The sequence below is a fragment of the Neovison vison genome, chromosome 4, assembly GCF_020171115.1.
Source record: "Neovison vison isolate M4711 chromosome 4, ASM_NN_V1, whole genome shotgun sequence".
Lineage (NCBI taxonomy): Eukaryota > Metazoa > Chordata > Mammalia > Carnivora > Mustelidae > Neogale > Neogale vison.
Genome location: NC_058094.1, coordinates 189308056 through 189319924, shown reverse-complemented (window position 1 = coordinate 189319924; position 11869 = coordinate 189308056). Strand labels below are relative to the sequence as shown.

Genomic DNA, 11869 nt, shown 5'->3' with positions numbered 1-11869 from the left:
ACGAATATATCTTCAATTTTCAAAAAATTTATGCAAGAAAATTCTTCAGCAAGACAAAAAGTAAAATAAGCAAAAAGGAAGGCTTGAAATAAAATGTTATTTGATAAGTAAAAATAACTTAAATTATGAAGCTAAAGTATTTTATTATGGTTATGAACTTTATGCAATTGTTAATAAAATATTGAGGCAAAATATGAAAAAAAATTGATCAGTCTCAAACTAAAATTAGATATAATGTCAACTAAACAGAAATTTGTGGTGACAGAGAAAGTAAAATAATTATATTTGTATAGAAAACCATGTGTGTATTTATTTATTCATCAATATATCTAAAAGTGTAATATTTTTTTAACTTTTCCAGGAGTATGAATAGACTTGCACTTTTACTGTTTGCACTTCATGCTAATGAAATTTTTATAGCAAATTTGTATTCCTTTTATAATTTAAGAAAGTAATAAATACATATCTAAAGATGTTCACTAAAAATTTAATTAGCAATAATCGCGCCTCGGATAAACCTCATTGGCTACGATACTGCCACTGCGCAAAGCTATTGTTCACTAAAAATTTAAGAGCAGTCACTGCAGTAATAACAAGGAAGATATGTAGATGGCAAATAAGCATATGAAAAGATGTTCCATATCATACACCACTAGGTAGAAGCAAACTAAAACAATAATGAGATACCACCACACACCTAACTACATGGCCAAAATCCAAAACACTGATGGAACCAAATATTGGCAAGGATGTGGAACATCAGGAACTCTCATTCACTGCTGATGGGAATGCAAAATAGTACAGCCACTTTGGAAAACAGTTTGGCAGTCTCATATGAAACTAAATACTGCTACTATATGATCCAGCAGTCATGCTCCCTGGCATTTACCCAAATGAGATGAAAACTATGTTCATAAAAAACCCACACATGGGGGTGCCTGGGTGGCTCAGTGGGTTAAGTCTCTGCCTTCAGCTCAGGTCATGGTCTCAGGGTCCTGGGACTGAGCCCTGCATCCGGCTCTCTGCTCAATGGGGAGCCTGCTTCCTCCTCTCTCTCTGCCTACTTGTGATCTCCATCTGTCAAATAAATTTTAAAAATCTTAAAAAAAAAAAAAACCCATACGTGGATGTTTATAGCAGCTTTATTCATAATTACCAAAACTTAGAAGCAACCAATATGTCTTTCAGAAGGTGAATGGATAACTAAACTGTGGTACATCCAGACAATGGAATATTATTCAGTGCTAAAAGAAATAAGCTACTAAATCATAAAGACATTGAGGAAGTTTAAATGTACAATACTAAATAAAAGAAGACAATCTGAAAAGTCTACATACTGTAAGATTCCAAATACATAACATTCTGGAAAAAGTAAAATTATGAAGACAGAAAAAAGATCAGTGTTTGCCAAGAAAGCAGAAGGAAAAAGAAAGCAAAACTGAAATTATAAACTAGCAATAAGTGGTAATGAGAACACTACAGTTTGATATCTTTAAAATTTGACCAAATAGTACTCAGAGAAAAATTAACAGCTTGAAAATAAATAAGCCAAGTGTCCAATGAATGAAGCTAAAAAACTAAGTAAGGAAGAGATTAATTAAAAATAAGAACATAAATAAATAAAATATAAAACAGAGAGTAGATAAGTATAAAATCAAAGGCTATAATTTTAAAGGTCAATTGGAAAGTTAATGTTCCCAGAGAAGGACAAATACTAAATGATTTCACTTATACATGGAATCTAAGATAATCCAAACTAAAGATGCTAAGACATTTTCAAAAGTTAAAATTCTGATATATCTAACCAGTAAGGAGAGAGAGGGAGAAAATATGTAAAATTTAGGCATGAATAAGAAGGTGGTTAAATTTATTAGTAAATACCATATGTGAATTTATAAAAATGTAAATTACTAAAATATTTGCTGAGTTTGAAACTAGATAATGTACAGATACAAGAACAACTAAAAAGCATATTCATTGGGAACAATGGAGAGACCAAAGTGGTTTTATAAGCAAAAGTTACAGTTGTCTACATAGAATATACAAGGAAACAAATAAAAAGTTATAAGAATTAAACAAAAATTTAAATAGGTTTCTGGATATAAGAACAAAGTGGAAAAATTAATAGCTTTTCTATATATATCAATTCAAAAATATAATATTAAAAAATGTTATTTCAATACCAGAATCAAACAAAGACATTATGACCAACATCTCCCATGAACACGATGCAAAAACTTTTAAGGAAACATGAGAAAATCAAATGTAGTAATATATAAACAGGATATACAGCATGACCAAGTTGGGTTCTTCCCAGGAATAGCAAGTCTGGGAAAACCAACATTGGAAACCATTCAGTGTGATTCATTATATTTACAGATTAAATAAGAAAAACCATACAATCATATTGATAGAGGCCCAAAAAAGCACTTGACAAAATTCAACATTCATTTTTTTTTAAAGATTTTATTTATTTGTTTGACAGACAGAGATCACAAGTAGGCAGAGAAGCAGACAGAGAGGGAGATGCAGGCTCCCCGCTGAGCAGAGAGCCCGATGCAGGGCTCAATCCCAGGACCCTGGAATCATGAGCTGAGCTGAAGGCAGAGGCTTTAACCCACTGAGCCACCCAGGTGCCCTTCAACAGTCATTTATAATAAACACTCTCAGCAAACTAGAAACAGAAGATCCCATACCAACAAAACCTGAGAGAATTCCCTACAGCAACCAGCCCTACAAAAAATACTGGAGATATGAAAAGAAGGGGCACATGCACCCCGATGTTCATAGCAACACTGTCCACAATAGCGAAACTGTGGAAGGAGCCAAGATGTTCTTCAACAGATGAATGGATAAAAAAGATATGGTCTGTATGTACAAGGGAATATTACTCAACCCTCAGGAAGACTGAATATCTACCATTTGCACTGATATGGGTGGAACTGGAGGGGATTATGCTAAGTGAAATAAGTCAATCAGAGAAAGACAGTTATTCACCCATATGTGGAACATAAGGAATAGCATGGAGGACCACAGGGGAAGGGAGGGAAAACTGAATGGAAAGAAATCAGAGAGGGAGACAAACCATGAGAGCCTCTGGACTCCAGGAAACAAACTGAGGGTTACAAAAGGGAGGGGTTAGGGGGATGGGGTAACCAGGTGATAGGTATTAAGGAGGGCACGCGTTGTGATGAGTGCTGGGTGTTAAGTGCAACTAATGAATCGGTGAACACAACATCAAAAACTAATGATGTACCATATGTTGGCTAACTGAACATTATAATAAAATATAAAGACATTAACAATTAAAAAATATTAGGGGAATCTTTCAAGCCTAAAGGAAAAAACAACTTCTCCATGGAGAAGTAGTTACAGAAGTAAATATAACAAGCAAGTATACATGTATAAGTACGTAAAATCTGTATGGAATAAACATTTTTAAAAAACTAGAAACAGAAGAGAATTTCTTCAACTTGATAGTCTACAAAAATCATACAACTAAAACCTGAATGCTTTTTTCCAAAAATACGAAACAAAGCAGAATATCAGCTTTCACTACTCTTATTCAACATAATACTGGAAGGCTTAGCCAGCTTAATAAGGCAAGAAAAGGAAATAAAAAGCATACAGTTTGGAGAAGAAGAAATTAAACTTTTCCTATCTCATAACATGTTAGCTTATGTAGAAAATCCCAGGGATTCTCTGAAAAACAAAACAAAACAAAACAAAAATACTAGAACTAATTGATTTTTAGCAAGGTTACAGAATATAGGATCAAAAAACAAAAACCAATCATATTTCTATAGCAGATGAACGTATGAAAACTGAAGTTAAAAGCACAGTGCCATATATAATCACTCCAAAAATGAAATATTTATATATAAATATTTTAAAAAATGTATAAATATATATGCTGAAAATTATAAAAAGTTGATGAATGGAATAAAAAAATATAAATAAATAGATGTACCATTTTCATGTACTGGAAGACTTAATACAGTAAAGATGTCCTTTCTCCCCAAATCGATTCATAGGTTTAATGCAATTCCTGCCAAAAATCCCAACAAGATATCTGTAGGTATATACAAGCTCATTCTAAATTTTATATAAAAATACAGAGGAACTAAAACTATCTTTTTAAAAAAGATTTTATGGGGGCGCCTGGGTGGCTCAGTGGTTTAAGCCTCTGCCTTCAGCTCGGGTCATGATCTCAGGGTCCTGGGATCGAGCCCCACATCGGGCTCTCTGCTCAGCGGGGAGCCTGCTTCCCCCCTCTCTCTCTGCCTGCCTTCTGCCTACCTGTGATCTCTCTCTGTCTATCAAATAAATAGATAAAAATCTTTAAAAAAGATTTTATGTATTTATTTGACAGAGATAGAGAGCACAAGTAGGCAGAGTAGCAGGCAGAGGGAGAGGGAGAAACAGGCTCTCTGCTGAGCAGGGACCTGACCTGAGCAGAAGGGAGATGCTTAACTGACTGAGCCTCCCAGGCACCCAACTAAAACTATCTTGAAAAGAAGAAAAAAGTAGGAAAAATTCCATTTTATAGACTTACTACGTAGCTACAGTAACCCATATTATCTCCCTATTAAGGTTATTTTGAGATAATATTTTGAGAAAAATATCAAAACCTCAAAAAATTATTTTGAGATAAAAGATAATGTTAAGAATTTAGGTCAGCCTGGGTGGCTCAGTGGGTTAGGCCTCTGCCTTCGGCTCGGGTCGTGATCCCAGGGTCCTGGGATCGAGCCCCACATCCGGCTCTCTGCTCTGTAGGGAGCCTGCTTCCTCCTCTCTCTCTGCCTGCCTCTGTGCCTACTTGTGATCTCTGTCAGATAAATAAAGAAAAAATCTTAAAAAAAAAAAAAAGAATTTAGGTCAGTATCTTGCACATAGTAAGTGCTTAACATAATGAACTATTACTCAAACATTTTACATCTCAGGAAGTGACATTTAAGCAAAATAAAATGCCCACACCCATACAGATAATAAGTGTTGGAGCAAGAATGTGAGCCACATCCCACTGACTCCAAGTCCCAGGTGACTTCCCACCATACTATAGACATCACCAAAAAGAAATACCTTACCACAGGCCACTCAAAACTTACCACTCAAATCTTACTTGTCTATGGGTGACAACACTCTGAGATCTCTTCAGAGTATCCCAATTTATAAATATTAGAATCTTTTGTGGCATGGATTGCATGGAGCACTGGGTGTTATACGCAAGCAATGAATCATGGAACACTACATCAAAAACTAACGATGTACTGTATGGTGACTAACATAACATAATCATAATAATAAAAAGGAATCTTTTGTGACCCTAACTGGTCTCCCTATTCAAGTCATTTTTTAAAAGTTTTTTATTTATTTTCAGCATAACAGTATTCATTATTTTTTCACCACACCCAGTGCTCCATGCAAGCCGTGCCCTCGATAATACCCACCACCTGGTACCCCAACCTCCCACTCCCCCCCCCCGCCACTTCAAACCCCTCAGATTGTTTTTCAGAGTCCATAGTCTCTCATGGTTCACTTCCCCTTCCAATTTCCCCCAACTCCCTTCTCCTCTCTAACTCCCCTTGTCCTCCATACTATTTCTTATGCTCCACAAATAAGTGAAACCATATGACAATTGACTCTCTCTGCTTGACTTATTTCACTCAGCATTTTTTTTTATATTTGTTTTTTTCCTTGCTGAGAAGTCAATCCTATGGTTATCCTTGACTCCTTCAGTGGTGGGACTCTGATAGATATTTAAAGACCCAAAAGTCCCATTCTGTAAAACATAAAATGCCTTGTCCCCTTCTTATAAATGATTCATCACAAGTATTACCCAACAAGCCTATGATCGATAGGAACATCATCATTTGTGTGTAAATGACACCCGTCTTCTTGGGCCAGTGCTTTCTCTCACTCCTACACCTGCAGAGACTAAAAGAGATTAAGTGGGTCTTCTCAAAACATCCCATGAAATATTGATTAAAGGTCTAGTTAAATAAGTGTATTAATATAGACTTAAAGCACTCAAGTGAGTAAGAACACCCCAGGGGGAAACATTTCTACAGAGCAAGTGAGACAAAAATTGTATACTTTGGAAATGGTGAGAATGTTCCTGGGTATACAGATCCTTTTTGCAATGTCACACAACAAAGTAGGACTTTTATCAAATGATCCCAGTGATAAAAGCCTGGCCCTTGGAGAAGAGCTAAGATGGTAGAGGGGAGGAAGTTAAAAATGAAACAAACAGGCAGGCAATGACATTATAAATTATTTCTCAGCAAATTCACTTGAAATCATGAAACTTTTTACTGTCTCTTTATTTAATCTCCTTCCTATTCCCCACCACCCCAAATAGAAATGAACCATAATTCCTGCAATTCACTGCCTATATTTCATTTCTTTGGGGAAAATCATTTCAGACTTAGCTTCTTTTCTGTGATTTGGGGGTACACTTAAGTCTCTTTTTTAGAATCCAGGGAAACCATTCGTATTTCTTTTACATAGAAATTATAGATTCGGGGGACATAAGAGCTGAAAGAGGTCTTATAAAACTTCTAATCCTTTACATTTTCAACTAAGGAAACTAAGACATATATAGGTAAAACAAAACAAAACTGATCTAGAGACTCACAGTTTGGTAGCACTGGAATCATACCATCAGATTTTCCAGTCTGGGATACAGGGGGGAAAATGTTGTCATCCTTCAGAAGGAAAATCTCTTTAGATAAATACCAAAAGTAGAAATAGTCCTCTCCCATGTCACAGCTCCAGCTGTGCACAGAAGGCTGAGAACCTGCACATGGCCACTTTGCTCCCAGTCACCAGGGATCAGAGAAGGAACGGAACACCCCTCAGGGCATCCTGGATATCAGGGCAATCAGCCCTGGCATTTGTTGTGTGTGAGAGCCAAGGTGGCTGGGGCTGAGCTGGCAGGCCAGGCACATTGCCCCTGCCTCCCACCCCATGTGCTCCCTCAGATAACAGGACTCTGAGAAACAAAAAGAAATGCCTCGGAGGACCGTTTCTTATGACTTGTTTGGGTACCGTCCAGAGACACAGAGAAGAGTTTCCCAGCCAGTGGCCACAAACAAGTCTTACTGTCTACAACCCCAAAGCCAAGCTGCTAACTTGGGTCTAAATTTTTTAAAACAAAATTAGCCATATTATTCTATTATAATACCTCTCACCACACAAGTGGATGAAGTACTCTAATTAATAGACAAAGATTTGGATTTAAGAAAAATAACCCAGACTGAGTTTAAGAAAACAACAACAGGGCACCTGGGTGGCTCAGTGGCTTAAGCCACTGCCTTCGGCTCAGGTCACGATCTCAGGGTCCTGGGATCGAGTCCCGCATCGGGCTCTCTGCTCGGCAGGGAGCCTGCTTCCCTCTCTCTCTCTCTGCCTGCCTCTCCGTCTGCTTGTGATTTCTCTCTGTCAAATAAATAAATAAAAATCTTTAAAAAACAAAACAACAACAACAACGACGATATATGGCTTGTAAAATGAACACTTAAGATACAAGGGCCAAGAAAGGTAGAAAGTAAAAAATGTATGTATAACATAAATAGTATTTTTATATAGTCTATGAAAACAACAACCACATGAAAGCTGGCTATATTAATATTAAACTAGGTAGATTTCAGGTCAGAAAAGTCACTATAGGGGCATCTGGGTGGCTCAGTGGGCTAAAGCCTCTGCCTTCGGCTCGGGTCATGATTCCAGGGTCCCGGGATCGAGCCTCCATCGGATTCTCTGCTCAGCAGGGAGCCTGCTTCCCTTTCTCTCTCTGCCTGCCTCTCTGCCTACTTGTGATCTCTCTCTTTCTGTCAAATAAATACATAAAATCTAAAAGAATAAAGTCACTATATATTAAAAATATACTGTATAATGATAAAGGTTTGGTTCACCAACCTGTATACACCAAAATATAGGACCTCAAAAAATCTAAAGAGAAATTTTAACAGAGCTAAAAGGAGAAAAAGACAAATGTACAAGAATCTTCTGTGACCCTAGTGTCAGACAACGATCAGGAAGAACGTGGAAGAGAAGACGTGAACAGTATGATTAAGTACTCAAACCAGCTGACATATATAGAACACGGCCAAATGCACATCTTTCAAGCACAGGGAAAGTGTAAAAAGAAGGGGGCGGAGACAACATACTAGGTCGTAAAGAAAGTCCTATCAGATTTCAAGTGATTGAAATCATGTGGAGAATGACCTCTGATGGGGCGCTTGGGTGGCTCAGATGTTGAGCATCTGCCTTTGGTTCCGGTCATGATCTCAGTGTCCCAGGATCGAGCCCCACGTCAGCCTCCCTGCTCAGATAGGAGTCTACTTTCCTCTCCCTATTCCTGCTCTCTCGCTCTCTCTCTCTTCTTCTCAAACAAATATATAAAATCATTTAAAAAAAAAAAAAAGAATGACCTCTGATCACAATGAAATAAAACTAAAAATTAAAAAATACCTATATGTTTGGAAATCAGAAAATGCACCCCTCAGTAATCCGTGGGTCCAAGAAGAACTCATACTGCAATGAGACATTAAGTTTGAATATAAAGCTAACAGAAAAAAAAATCTACATTTAAAAAAGTATAGGCCAGAGCCAAAAGCATTTTTAAGGAGGAAATTATAGCCTTACAATGACTATATTAGAAAACAAGAGGACTTTCTTGTTTTTCTTGATCAGTACTGCCAAATAATTTCTTTTTTAAAAAAAAAGTTATTTATTTAAGTAATTTCTACACCCAACACGGGGCTTGAAGTCATGAACCAGAGATCAAGAGTCACATGCTCTACTTGACTGAGCCAGCCAGGCGTCCCTGATTCCTTGGTCGATTTTAATGGTCTTTTCCAAACAAAACAAACCCAAACTTTTGGTTTTGTTGATCTGCTCTACTGAATCTGTGTTTTCTATTTTATTATTTCTGTTCTCCGGTTTATTTCTTTTTCTTCTACTTTATTTGAGTTTATTTTGCTGTTCTTTTTCTGACTTGTTCAAATAGATGTTTAAGTCAAATTATTTCCAGTCCCCCCTGAAAATTATACTGCAGTCTCCAAAGGATGCCAGTCTGAGAACCAGACAACATGTCAATTGGTCAACTCATGTTAAAAGTGTTCATCAAGAATGTTATTCTTTCCAAAAATTTCTATTTTTCTAAGAAAGTTAAAAATAGGTGCTAGGAAAAGACTAAAAGTAAAGTACCTTCATCATAGTCTGAAAAAAATTTTAAGTCCATCAGAAAGAAATAACAGGGACGAAAAAAAACTCATGGGAAATATCACTACATAGTTGAATATTCCAGGGTGGATTCCATGGGTGGTTCAGTCAGTGAAGCACCTGAATCTCTCAGTTTCAGCTCAGGTCATGATCTCAGGGTCCTGGGATCAAGTCTGGAGTCAGGCTCCATGCTCCACAAGGAGTCTGCTTTAACGTCTCTCTCTGCCTCCCTACTCATGGGCACTCCCTCCCTCTCTCTCTTTCTCTTTCTCTCTCTTTAAAAGTAAATAAATCTTTAAAAAAGAAAAAATAAGTAGAATATTCCCAAATAGGAAATAGAAAACAGAATTCCTCCTTTCTGGCACAGCAGGGTATATCATGAGTCTACCACAGTGGCTAGAAGGAACCACCACATTCACTCCACCTCCTGATAAGCATGAAAATAAGATGATTCTGGGGCTCATTTGTAAATTTACAGAGACAGACCCTCCACAACTTAATAGGACTTCAACTTTCAATCAACAGGCCAGGGAATCAAGTGGAAAATTCCCCACCTATGGCTTTCTTAGTCATTTTCTAAGCTAATGATAAGAATAAGAGGCATCACTAAAAACAGATGAGACCATTTTCCCCAAGCAGATTGAGTCATATCCCTTGACTCCTAAGAAGTTTCCAGAGGTCCCTAAACATTGCTAAGTTCCTCCACAACCAAAAACATAGCTCAATGCACTTTGGGCAATTGTCCAACCATCCATCATCTGTATCTAAAAGAATAAAAATACATACTACTGTGAGAGAACCTGAGAACTTTTTTTTTTATTATTTGACAGACAGAGATCACAAGCAGGCAGAGAAGCAGGCAGAGAGAGAGGGGGAAGCAGGTTCCCTGCTGAGCAGAGAGCCCGATGCGGGGATCAATCCCAGGACCCTGGGATCATGACCTGAGCTGAAGGCAGAGGCTTTAACCCACTGAGCCACCCAGGTGCCCCAAAACTGAGAACTCTTAAGTGGGGCCACAACCACACCTGTCAGTTGAGCTTAGCAAAAGTTAAACTTCTCTTCTCTTATTCAACAAGAAAAGCATTCGTCATGGTCTGGAGATCATTTCTGCCTTAATGAGGGTATGTAACCGAGAACCCAAATAGCACAGTGGAAATTCCGTGCTCAACTTTGTCGCCACAAAATGACACTAGCAGTATATTAGTCAGGATAACTTCACTAGCTTCTATAACAAACAACTCCTAGGACAGTAGTATTCTAATGCTACAGTTTCACCCATGTCATGGTCCAACCAGGTGTCCAGCCTTTGATGTAATAGTTAAGGGATGCCAGTTCATCTTGTTGTGCTTCCATTTTCTAGGATTTCCTGAGTCCCCACTAGAGAAAATACTTTGCCTTTATGTAGTGAGTGAGAGAAGAGGACTGTGCCTGGCTCAGAATAGCACACATCACTTGTGCCCACGTCTCATGGGTAGTAACATAACTCTTACCAACCACAGGTTTAGTCAATGCAGTGGAAATAATGAGACAGATGAGCACCTAGGCAGTGCGCCCTAGTGAGAAAGCACATCATTCAAATACTCTGGCACTCACTTTAGAATGATACATAAAATGAGGTAGTAGAACAATGGAATCTGTAAGTTCATACCCAGTTCTTGCATTCTGTGATTCTCAAATAGAAGAGTATCTCTAGTTTGGGTTCACAGATGTGGTCTGCACGTAAGAGAAGGTGTTTTACCATTCTGCCATTATCTGAGACTTTCTTTCCACTTATTGACACAACATTTGTCTTTTAACATTTGGACTTTTAAAAATGTCCCAAAAAAGCAAGGAAGTGCATGTGATAAAGCTGACTGAGTTACCAACAGCAAATCAGGGCCCCTTCTAGCCCTAACGTTCCATAATCCCTTGTGTTGTACTCCTCATTTAGCAAAAAAGTTGTCTAAGAATCCCTGGGACTGAAACAATCATATGGCTTCAGTAGCAGTTCTTTTATACAGGCTGAGCTCCATGGTTATTACTATGGTCCTAAGAGAGATTAAGAGGCTAATGATGTTAGTGGACTTAATATATGTGTGTTATTCTGAAGATCTCCAAAGTCTGATTTGCTCCATGGTTAGGAAACATTGCTGACATGAGCATTAATGAATAATCTATCATTGATATGTATCTGACTATTGCTATCAAGATTTGAATAAGCATTTAAATCAATAATAAACTTGAAACAAACTGGTTAACTACCAAATAAATCAGCCTGGTGTCATTTCCTTTTGTTTTATTTTCTTTATTTTGTTTTACATTATCAAGATGAGATAGAGAATATCAGTCCTGATGATGTTTTCCACTTTATCATACATAACAAGTAGTCCAGCTTTGTTGTTTAAATATTCTAAAAGTCAATTTGAGGAAAGGTTTAGATAAAATAGAACATTTTTCAGCTAGGATCTTGTGACTAGAAACAGGTAAGAGTATTTGTTAATAGAGATCAGATGTGGTGTTTTCATAGCTATAACTGTAACTGAGTATAAGAGAAAGAATTTTATATATCAATATTTTATTAAGTGGGGTTATTAAAGGAGAACTTGCAAAAATAATTGCTAATTATCTTTTTAAAATACTATTTTCATTGTCTTATTTTATA

At 37.2% G+C, this 11869-nt stretch overlaps 1 pseudogene; it reads right to left on the bottom strand.

The window, feature by feature from the left end:
- Nucleotides 1–421: 421 nt before the first annotated feature.
- LOC122905623 lies at nt 422–552 on the bottom strand (annotated as a pseudogene).
- Nucleotides 553–11869: the final 11317 nt, after the last annotated feature.